This window comes from Rhincodon typus, chromosome 7 (assembly GCF_021869965.1).
Source record: "Rhincodon typus isolate 14 chromosome 7, sRhiTyp1.1, whole genome shotgun sequence".
Classification (NCBI taxonomy): Eukaryota; Metazoa; Chordata; class Chondrichthyes; order Orectolobiformes; family Rhincodontidae; genus Rhincodon; species Rhincodon typus.
In genome coordinates this window covers 91,714,296-91,726,421 of record NC_063338.1, presented here as the reverse complement: position 1 = coordinate 91,726,421, position 12,126 = coordinate 91,714,296, and positions in this window count along the sequence as shown.

The following is a 12,126-nucleotide window of genomic DNA, read 5'->3' as shown; positions in this document are numbered from 1 at the left end:
GATTCTCCAGCATCTGCAGTTCCTGCTATCTCTGAAACACATTATCATCCCTCAGGGGAGCTCAGTGCGAAGTGAGAAGCTGTGGAGGTTCCTGGACGCTGCCTGGAAGATCCTGGAGGATAACATTAAAGAGAAAGAGGTAGGAGGAGGGGGAGGTGGAGGTTAGAGGAAGAGAAGGGAAATGAGGTTGGAGTAGGAGGAGGAAGTTAGATGTAGCGGAGATCAGAGAAGGAGGATGAGGTTAGAGCAAGAGGAGATCAGAGAAGGAGGAGAGCAGAGATGGAGGCGGAGGTTAGAGGAGGAGGAGGTTAGAGAAGGAGGAGGGGATTAGAAGTGGAGGAAAATGAGGCTAGCATTGGAGAAGGATGTCAGAGAAAGGGGAGGGAAATCTCAAATTAAAAGCCAGTTTAATGGTGTCTAATCTGGAACAAAATCAGAAGATTTTTTCTTCACAGATGCTGCCAGACCTGCTGAGCTTTTCCAGCAACTTCTGTTTTTGTTCCTGATTTACAGCATCCGCAGTTCTTTTGGTTTTGCTTTAATAGTGTCTAATGCTAGTCCAGTAAGCACTGCCAATTGTCATAAAAACACATCGGGCTCACTGATCCCTTCATGTAAGGACAGCTGTTGTCCTTACCCAGACTGGCCTAAATTCGACTCCAGTATTGTAGTTGACCCTCAAAAATTAGGGATGGGCAATAAATGCTGGCCTAGCCAATGACGCCCATATCCAATGAACAAATATAAAAAGAAAGGCTGTAAAATGCTCTCCATACCTGTTGTCGCCTCCTGGCACTGCTCTGCCAGGGTCTCACTGCTCTGCCGGGGTCTCACTGCTCTGCCAGGGTCTCACAGTTCTGCCAGGGTTTCATGTCTTTATCCCGTTCTTCCTGGGGCCCGACAAATCTCCCTGTGCCCCGGATAGTCAGAGAAGGGGCACTGACAGTCAGGTTACCACTCTGCTCAGCTCTTTTATGTTCACACTGAGCTCCGCAGTTTGAACCGGGAATCCTGATCACAGCTGCTTTAGGGAATACTGACCAAAAATCCCCACTAGCTCCAGTGCAGTTTGCACAACATCCAAGAAGCTTGTTATGATCCAGGACAAAACACCACAGCTGATTGGCATCCTCTTCATTATCATCCCCAACCATTCCCATCCACAAGGTAGTGGCAACAGTGTGCAACATCTACAGGATACACTGTAGTAACTCATGAAGGTTGCTTTGACAGCATTGTCCATACCCATGACCTCCACCACTTTCATCAAGGTCAAGGGCATCAGATACATGGGAACACCACCCCCTGCAAGTTCCACTCCAAGCCACTCATCATCCAGGCTTGGAAATATGTTATCATTCCTTCACTGTCGCTGGGTCAAAATCCTGGAATTCCCTCCCTAATTGCATTGTGGGTCAACCCACAGCAGGAGGACTGCAGCGGTTCAAGAAGGCAGCTCACCACTACCTTCTCAAGGGCAACTAGGGACGGGCAAGAAATGCTGGCCAGCCAGCAACAACCACATCAATAAATGAATAAAAAATCCACTTTCAGAATTGCTACATGTCCACCATGACACCCAACATCTTCATAATGAGGGAGAGCCATGCCAAAGAAAGAAAAGGAAGCCAATCCTATAGTGGGAATCTCAGTGCCTTGTACAAAGTCCTGCCCCATGGATCTGAAGGTCTGTTGGTTGTGAATTGGCCTGTTCAGTCACATGAAATCGAAAGGTCTGTTTCTCTGCTGTATGACTCTATGAAGACCCACAGCACAACCCTACTTGGACATCCTCCTCAAATCAAGGGACAGGCAATGTTGCTATTGATGACCAAGCACTCCATCTCTCATAGAACCCCTACAGTGTGGAAATACGCCCTTTGGCCTGACAAGTCCACACCAACCCTCAGAGCATCCCACCCCCCTATAACCCACCTGAGCTACACATCCCTGAATGCTATGGGCAATTTAGCATGGCCAATCCACCCTAACCTGCACATCTTTGGACTGTGGGAAGAAACCGGAGCACCCAGAGGAAAGACACAGGGAGAATGTGCAAACTCCACACAGACAGTCACCCAAGGGTGGAGTCAAACCCAGGTCCCTGGCGCTGTGAGGCAGCAGTGCTAACCACTGAGCCACCGTGCTGTCCTGGTCACTCCTATAAAGTCTCCAGTAAGGTCAACTGGCACAATTTTAACGTACAGTCTTTGGAACACTCTTAGGATAGAGTATGATTTTTTTTAAATTCACTGGGGATGGGAGTCACAGACTAGGCCAACACTTTATTGTTCATTAATATAAAACAAAGCACTGCAGACGCTGAAGATCTGAATCAAAAACAGAAATTTCTGGTGAAACTCGGCAGGTCGGGCCGCACCTGTGAGGAAGAAAGCAGAGTTAACGTTTTGAGTTCAGTCACTCTTCATCAAAACACACTTCATTAGAACCCAGTGTTCTGATGAAGAGTCACCAAACTCAAAACGTCACCTCTGTCTTCCTCCCACAGGTGCTGCCAGATCTGAGTTTTGCCTGCAATTTCTGCTTTCACTACCCATCCTTAATTGCCCAGAGGACAGTTAAGAGTAAACCATATTGCTGAGGGTCTGAAGTCACATTTAGACCAGATGAGGGAAGGACAGAAGATTTCCTAAATAGATTTATAGAGTCATGGAGATATACAGCACAGAAACAGACCCTTCGGTCCAACTTGTCCATGCCCACTAGATATCCTCAATAAATCCAGGTCCATCCACCAGCCTTTGGCCCTTATCCCTCTAAACCCACCCAGATGCCTTTTAAATGTTGTAATTGTACCAGCCTCCACCACTTCCTCTGGCAGTTCATTCCATACACGCACCACCCTCTGTGTGAAAACGTTGCCCCTTAGGTATCTTTTAAATCTTTCCCCTCTCACCTTCAATCTATGCCCCCTAGTTTTGGACTCCTCCACTCTGGGAAAAATTCCTTGTCTATTTACCCTATCTATGCCCCTCGTGATTTTATAAACCTCTATAAGGTCATGTCTCAGCATCCGATGCTCCAGGGAAAATAACCCCAGCCTATTCAGCCTCTCCCTATCACTCAAACCCTCCAAGCCTGGTAACATCCTTGTAAATCTTTTCTGAAACCTTTCAAGTTTCACAACATCCTTCCTAAAACATTAGTGAACCAGATTTGAAGCTTCTCCGCAACAATTGGCAGCAGTTTCATTGTCATCATTAACAAGAGCAGAAATTGCTGGAAAAGCTCAGCAGGTCTGGCAGCATCTCTGGAGAGAAATCAGAGTTACTGCTTCAGGTCCAGTGTTCCTCAGAACCTGCTGAGCTTTCCCAGCAATTTCTGTTTTCATTTCTGATTTGCAGCACGCACAGTTCTTTCAGTTTTCATTAATATCATTAGATGTTTAAGAATACACTTTTATTGAATTCAAATTCCAACATATGAATAGGCAAGATTTGAGCCCAGGTCTATAAGAACATTACCATGACTCTGGATTAATAGTTTAGCAATAACATCACTAGGACAAATTCCCCATGGCCAAAATGCTACTACATTATTGAGGACTGATGGCAATTTAAGTGGATATAGCCTGTCAACATCCCTAGGTCAGCTGTTACTAAGACAACACATTTATCCAGGTGGTACAGGGACACTTATGATCAACATCCTGCTGAGGCTAGCTTAGAAATCTTTAGCATCTGAAAAAATTGTTTAAAATCAACTCTTGCCTACATCATTGTCGTTTCACGGATATAAAATATCTCAAGGAATTTTACAGTGTTTCATCAAGACAACAATGTCACATCTCAGATGAAGACATTAGGACATTAGGCTTGGTCAAAGAATTGAACATAGAACATAGAACATAGAACATTACAGCGCAGTACAGGCCCTTCGGCCCTCGATGTTGCGCCGACCTGTGAAACCAATCTGAAGCCCATCTAACCTAAACTATTCCATTATCATCCATATGTTTATCCAATGACCATTTAAATGCCCTTAAAGTGGGCGAGTCTACTATTTTTGCAGGCAGGGCATTCCATGCCCTTACTACTCTCTGAGTAAAGAACCTACCTCTGACATCTGTCCTATATCTATCACCCCTCAATTTAAAGCTATAATTGGTATTTAAGATGGACTTAACAGAAGAAAGACAGAGAGAGAGGAATTCTAAATCAATGCCAAAAAAACCTGAGGGCATGGTAGCCAGTGCAAGATAGGAAGAAATAAATTTACATAGCACCATTCCCAACCTCAGGATATTTTGAAGCACTTTGTAACCAGATGAATACCTCTGAAGTGTAGTCATTGCTGTAATATAGGAAACACTGCACCCAATCCATGCACAGCAACCTTGCACATGTAGCAATGAAATAATTGATCAAATCAATTGTTTTTCAGTATTGGTTGCAGGACCAATTTGGACACTCAACAGAATCAATTTTGCTCCTATATCCTGTCTTCCTGTGTGACGCAGTGAGCTGCAGAAATCAGGAATTGTCTTCTGTAAAAAGTTTGAGGCCAGAATTTATCGCCCATCCCTAACTGTCCTTCAGAAAGTGGTGGTGAATTGCCTTCGTGAATTGATGCAGGCCACGTTCTGTATTGATTGATTGATCGGTTGGTTTATTGTTGTCACATATACTGGCATACAGTGAGAACTGTGGTTTTGCATGCTATACAGGCAGATTGTACCATACGCAGGTAGGTAGACACACAGTAAAAAAATGTGTGTGATCCTCCAATGTCAATTGAATATTACTGAATGACAATCAAGACTGAGCTACAGTAGTCACCTACTTACTTCCATCCTGACCCTACACTGCCCCAATTTACCGATGCCACACTCAGCTACCTCAAGATTGTTAACCTGCCTATTTTCAAACACAGACGTGCCTTATCTTAAACCAGCCTCTGTTTTGTTTGAAACACATTTACTCTTAAAATGCAGTAAGGCAGGACGTATTGGCCAGCTCCTGTACTCCTACTCCTGAGGATAGTTATACCTCACTGGTAACCCATGATTTAACAAGTCTACAGCAATAATTTGCACAGGGCAACTCCTGTCAGTGAGCTGGTACAGGGATAGGTGCTCACATCATTGAGAAATGTCTGGAACAGGAGGTCAGCAGCAACTCTACCAACAATTACATGGGCAATACCAGTGTTACCCCACTTGCCACCTCGCTACCTCCCATCTGGATGCATCACAGGTTGGTTTGGCATCTGCTGTGCCCCAGACTGCAAGAAATTATTGAGAGTTGTGAACGTAGCCCACTCCATCACACAGACCAGCCTTCCTTTCATTTTTTTTATTCATTCATGGGATGAGGGTGTTACTGACCAGGCAGCATTTATTGCCCAGAGGGCAGTTCAAAGTCAACCACATTGCTGTGGGTCTGGAGTCACATGTAGGCCAGACCAGGTAAGGATGGCAGTTTCCTTCCCTACAGGACATTAGTGAACCAGATGGGTTTTTCCTGACAATTGACAATGGATAAATGGTCGTCATTAGATTCTTAATTCCAGATATTTTATTGAATTCAAATTTCACCATCTGCTGTGGCTGGATTTGAACCTGAGTCTCCAGAATATTATCTGGATCTCTGGATTAACAGTTTAGTGATAATATCACTAGGCCATTGCGCCCCCCACCCTGGCCTTCATTGACTCTGTCTATACTTCCCACTGCCTTAGAAAAGCAGCCAACATAACTGAAGACCTCTCTCACCCTGGTTAGACTTCCTTCCACGCTTTGCCGTCAGGTAGAAGATGCAAACGTTTGTGAAGACGTACAAACCGATTTAAGAACAACTTCTTCCCTGCTGTCGTCAGGCTTATGAATGGATCTCTCATAAATCTGACTTGATTTGATTTATTATAGTCACATGTACCTACGTACAGTGAAATGTTTTGTTCTGCGAGCATTACAGACAGATCATATCAAACAAGGACATACCGATCATAGGCAGAGCGAGGCATACAAGGTTACACTGCACAGGAGGTGCACAAAGCAAGATCAACATTATTTGAAATTAGAGAGGTCCATTCATCAGTCTAATAACGGCAGGGAAGAAGCTGTTCTTGAACCTGTTGGTGCGTGTGTTCAAGCTTCTGTATCTTCTGCCTGACGGGAGAGGTTGTAGGAGAGCATTACCCAGGGTGGGAGGAGTCTTTGATGACGTTTACATCCTTTCCACAGCAATGAGAAGTGTAAATGGAGTCCATGGATGGGAGGTTGGCTTCCGTGATGGTCTGGCCTGTGCACACCACCTTCTGTAGTTTCTTACGGTCCTGGGCACAGCAGTTACCATACCAGGCCACTATGAACCCAGACAGTATGCTTTCAGTGGTGCATCTGTAAAAGTTGGTGAGGGACTTTATGGACATGCTGAATTTCCTAAGATGCCTGAGAAAGAAGGGGCGTTGTGCATTCTTGACCATCGCATCAACGTGGGTGGTTCAGGACAGGTTGTTGGTTATTGTCACTCCTAGAAACTTGATGCTCTCAACCAACTCCACCTCCACTCCATTGATTTAGATAGGGGCATTAGATTCATTGACCATTAGAAGTCATTGACCAGAGTTTATTAAAGTTGATCTTTGCACTCCTCTGCAGCTGTAACACCACCCCTCCTCCCTCTCACCTCCTTGACCTGACATAACCCGTCCATCCTCTCCCACCTATCCGCTCCACCCTTCCCACTAACCAATCCCCACTACTCCCTACCTGCATCCACCTATCACCATCCCACCTACCTTTCCCCAGCCCCCCCCCTCCCCCCTCTATTTATTTTAGAGCTCCCTTCCCCCTCCCCAGTTCTGAAGAAGGGTCCTGACCTGAAACATTGACTTTCCTGGTCCTCTGATGCTGCCTGGCCTGCTGTGTTCTTCCAGCTCCACACCGTGTTGACTCTGACTCCAGCATTGGCAGTTCTTGCTATCTCACCAATGACTATGTAACCTGTGCTGATTGCTATAAAAATTCATCTGTGTCACTATTGCCCTATAGGGCAGGAAATCTGTCATCCCTACTTGGTCTGGCCTACATGTGATACTTCACTAACTGTTGGACATTTCGGGAAGGGCAATAAATGCTGACTTAGACATCCATGCCTACGTCCTGTGACTGTGAATTTTAAAAAAGTGAGAGTACAGTCGGAGCAATTATTGCAGATACTGGAATCTGTACGAAAAACAAAAAATCCAGCAAAACACAGCACACACTGAAGGAACAACATCTTGTATTCAGATTAGGCACACTACAACCTCCTGGATTTATATTGAGTTCACCACCTTCAGATTTCCTTTAGCTTTACTTGTTGCATTCTCTGTCACCATATCCTCTCTCCCCACCCCTACCATCACCCCCACCCTGGTGGGACTGTCTGATCTTTCCAGCCTGGCAATTAGACACTCCATTGTTCTGCCATTCTCACATCCCGATCACCTAATCTAAACTATCAACATCCTTTCTCCCCCAACACTCCATCCAGCATCCCCCATTGCTGCTCCCTCCACACTTCACGTCAGCTCTGATGCAGAGTCATGTAGACTCGAAATGTTAGCTTGCTGTCTCTCCATGGATGCTGTTAGACCTGCTGTGCTTTCCAGCACTTTTTGTTGAAGGTACTGTAGCTGCCTCAGAGGAGCTGAGGGCCTGAATGGCCTCCATCTGTGTGAAACAGTGATAGCCACACTTCTCATCTTGTGCAGCTGTCTGCAAGTCATTCGATTTGAAATTCCTGGTGCTGAGAAAGATCCTCTATTGACACATTCCAACTCAATCTCTCATTTCCTCCTAAACTAATTGGTACCATTTACAGCTCTTGCTCCAATTCACAAACACAGGTTGCAATTTGTTGGCCTTTCTTAATGAATGCTGTGTTTTTCTTCATTGTCTCTAAGCAGCCCTTGATCAGCTATGAATGATGATGTGTCTCGGAGGCATTATGTAAAGTGTTTCCATTAGTCTGCACATTGTCAGTGATTTCCTTCGAACAGGCAGCATTAAGATCATTAAAGCTTCCGCACTGCTGCGGCATCAAGTTCGTGAATCAAGGGAGACCCCTTAACATATGACAAAATGTGACCAAGAGCTTCATAAAATCATTTATCTTTGTCTTTCCTGTCCTCGATAACAAAAACTGCTTGCATTTGTGTGACACTTTGATTGAGCTATGTTGTGTCACAAAGGCGCTGTCCTTACTTCTGGCATAGAACCCCTAGAGGGATTTTTTTTTAATTGTTTCAATTCTTTTAGTTAAAAAATGCCAAGGTGGTTCATAGGAATATAACCAAACAGAATTTAATACTAAGTCAAATAAGGAGATATTAGGACACATGTCAGGTTTTGTTAAACAGAAGGAAGAAAGTGAGATGAATATGGGGAGATATGGGGAGTGAATGCCAACCAATAGCAGAGCATTTAAAATTGGGGATGCTCAAATGAGAGGAATGAAGACAAGGAAGCCATGAGGGATTTGAAAACATGAATGAGAATTTTGAAATCCAAGGCACTGTTGAGTTGGGTAGCAATATAGGTCAGTGAGCACAGGGGTAATGGAGATACAGGGACTGATGGGAGGCAGGTCATGGGCAACAAGACAACTGGTGGCCTCAACATGCTAAAGGGAATGTTGTTGATGGGAGACCAGCTGAGGCTGCGGTGAGACACGGAAGCTTTGAACTAAAAAAGGCACTAATGAGGGCTTCTACAAACCATAAGATGTAGGAACAGAAGTAGGCCTTTCGGTCCTCTCCACCATTCAATGGACCATAGAATCTCCACAGTGTGGAAACAGGCCATTCACCCCATTAAGTCTGCACCAACTCTCCAAAGAACATCTCATCCCTACCCTATCCCTGTAACCCTGATTTTCCTGTGGCTGATGCACCTAGCCTGCACACTACAGGCCAATTTAGCATGGCCAATCCACCTAGCCTGTACATCTTTGGACTGTGGGAGGTAACTGGAGAACTCAGAGGAAAACTCACGCAAACACAGGGAGAACATGAAAACCAGGGTGGGATTGTTTTTCGCTGGAGTTCAGATGAGTGAGGGGGTTCTCATAGAGACTTATAAAATTCTAACAAGACTGGACAGGGTAGATGCAGGGAGAATGTTCCCGATGGTGGGTGTGTCCAGGACCAGGGGTCACAGCATGAGGATTCAGGGTAGACCATTTAGGACGGAGATGGGGAGACATTTCATCACCCAAAGAGTGGTGAGCCTGTGGAATTCATTCCCACAGGAAGTAGTTGATGCCAAAACATTGAATGTATTCAAGAGCTGACTAGATATAACAGTTGAGGTGAATGGGATCAAAGGTTACAGAGAGAAAGCAGGATGAGGCTACCGAGTTGGACGATCAGCCATGATTGTGAAGAATGATGGAGCAGGCTCAAGGGGCCGAATGGCCTCCTCCTACCTTCTATGTTTCCACACAGATAGTCACCGACGGCTAGAATTGAACTCACACTGCTCGCACTATCAGGCAGCAGTGCTAACCACTGAGCCACCGTGCCACTCTAATCCCTACTAATCTGATAATCCTCAATTCCACTTTCCTGCCTTTTACCCGTAACCCCTGATTCCCCTACTGTTTAAAAATCTGTCTTTATCTCTGACTTAAATGGGTCAGCCTGGGAGATTACATCACCTGGTCCTGGACCCTCCCATTTGGGGAAACAACCTTTTGCACCTACCCTGTGAAGTCCTATAGGAATCTTGTATGTTCAGTAAGGTTGTGTCTCATTCTGTTATACTCCAACAAGTACAGGCCCAACCTACCCAACCTCTCCTCAAAGGACAATCCCTCCATACCTGGTGTCAGCCTAGTGAATTTGCTCTGCCCTGCTCCAATGCCAGTACATATTTCCTTAAATAAGGGGCCCAAAACTGTTCACAATATTCCATAAGTGGTCTGACTAGATGAACTGAGGCAGCAGACGTCCGAAAACTGCTGTATTGCCCGAAATTTGGAGTCCAATTTATGCACAGCAAGGTCCCACAACCAGTAATGGGTTAATTTCCAAATAACCTGATTGCTTATGATGCTGTAGACATTGTTCAGAGTACAAGGCAGAGAGTGGTAATCTAAAAACACAGACTATAGCACAGGGAGTATATAGTAAACACAATCTATAGTGGGACAAGAGTCGAGACAGTGTGGAGGTGAAGGAATAGAACAGGCCAGGCAGCATCAGAGGAGCAGGAGAGCTGATGTTTCGGGTCGGGACTTTTCTTCAGGACCTGAGTCCTGACCCAAAACATTGACTTTCCTGCTCCTCTGATGCTTCCTGACCTGCTGTGTTCCTCCAGCTCCACACTGTCTTGGCTCTGACTCCAGCATCTGCAGTTCTTGCTAACCCCACAGTAGGACAATCGTGTTAAGCTATTTTGCCTTGCTTTATGCATTAGATGGCAAACCAAGAATGTGAAGAAACCGCCAATGTTTGTTCTAAAGATGTGGTAGTTGTCCGAGCCAGCGTTGCCCACATCCAGCAAGTATCCTCACCACTCACTGCAAATAAAGGTGCTACTGAGGCCAAATCTGCAATATTTTGAACAGCTTTGCTCCCCATTTTTAAAAAGTGACACACTGGCTTTAAAGGCTATTCAAAAGAGATTCACTACGCTGATTGGTGAGATGAAGGGATTAACATACCAAGAAAGGCTAAGCAGGTTTGACTTTTATTCATTTGAGCTTAGAAGAATGAGGGTGATTTTATTGAAACATACTGTAGGACATAGGTTTAAGGTGAGAGGGGAAAAATATAGAAGGGACCTAAGGGGCAACTATTTCATGCAATGGGTGGTGCGTGTATGGAATGAGCTGCCAGAGAAAGTGGTGGAGGCTGGTACAATTATAATATTTTAAAGGCATCTGGATGGGTATATGAATAGGAAGGGTTTAGAGAGAAATGGGCCAAATACTGACAAATGGGACTAGATTAATTTAGAATATCTGGTCGGCATGGACAATTTGGACTGAAAGATCTATTTCCATGCTGTAAAACTCAATGACTCTGTGACTCTAAGTGTTTGATTATAGCTGATAGGTTTCTCAACCCCATTCACCTGCCTTTTCCCCTAACCCGTGTAAATTAGAACCTAGAATCAACAGAGTTGTGGAGGCTAGATCACTGAAAGTGTTTAAAGAGGAAATAAATAGATTTTAGAAATATCAAGGAGTTGAGAACTATGCTTAAATAGCATGAAAAATGAGTTAAAACCTGAGGCAGATCAATCATGATCTTATAGAATGGAGGAGCAGGCTTGAAGGGCTGAATGGCCAACTTCAGCTCAATGTTCTTGTGTTCCCAGTATATCACAATGCCCATCTTGAAGAAGTTCTGCTCCTCTCCCCAACAGGATTTCCATTCTAATCTTTCTTCTTGCTCCTCCTATTTGCTTACTCTTTTCCCCCACTATCTTCAGCAACATACACCGTCCTTTTCCTAGCTACTATCAGTGCTGAGCAAGGATCACTGGACTCAAAATGTTAACATGGCTTTCTCTCCACAGGTGCTGCCAGATCTGCTGAGCTTCTTGAGCAATATTTGTTTTTGTTCCAAAATCTCATCACTTTAGTCAACAGCTGATTTAAAACTACTTCAAGACCTGACTTTGCCAGAAACGAGGAGAGATATTTAGGTCGGTCACAGTACAGGGTGAATACTTAATAAAAAGCCCAAAATAGTCAATGTGTTCTCATTGCTTTATAAGTAGTTCAGCTGGTTGCAGCCTTGATCTTCAAACCAGAAGATTGTGCATTAAAATCTCACTCACAAAACCAGGACAGGAATCTAGGCTTATCTTACATGACTGATGTTCCACCTTTCACTTGTTAATGCTGCACTTCTTATCTGACACATACAATGGTTAAAATGCAGAAAGTGGTCATTTGGCCTGTCTTGTTTGTGCTGGGTTCTGCAAAAATAACTCATCTCATTTCCTCAGAGCTAGCAAGAACTGCAGATGCTGGAGTCAGAGACAACACAGTGTGGGGCTGGAGGAACACAGCAGGCCAGGCAGCATCAGAGGAGCAGGAAAGCTGACGTTTTTGGTTGAGACAACAAGGTGCAGGGCTGGATGAACACAGCAGGCCAAGCAGCATC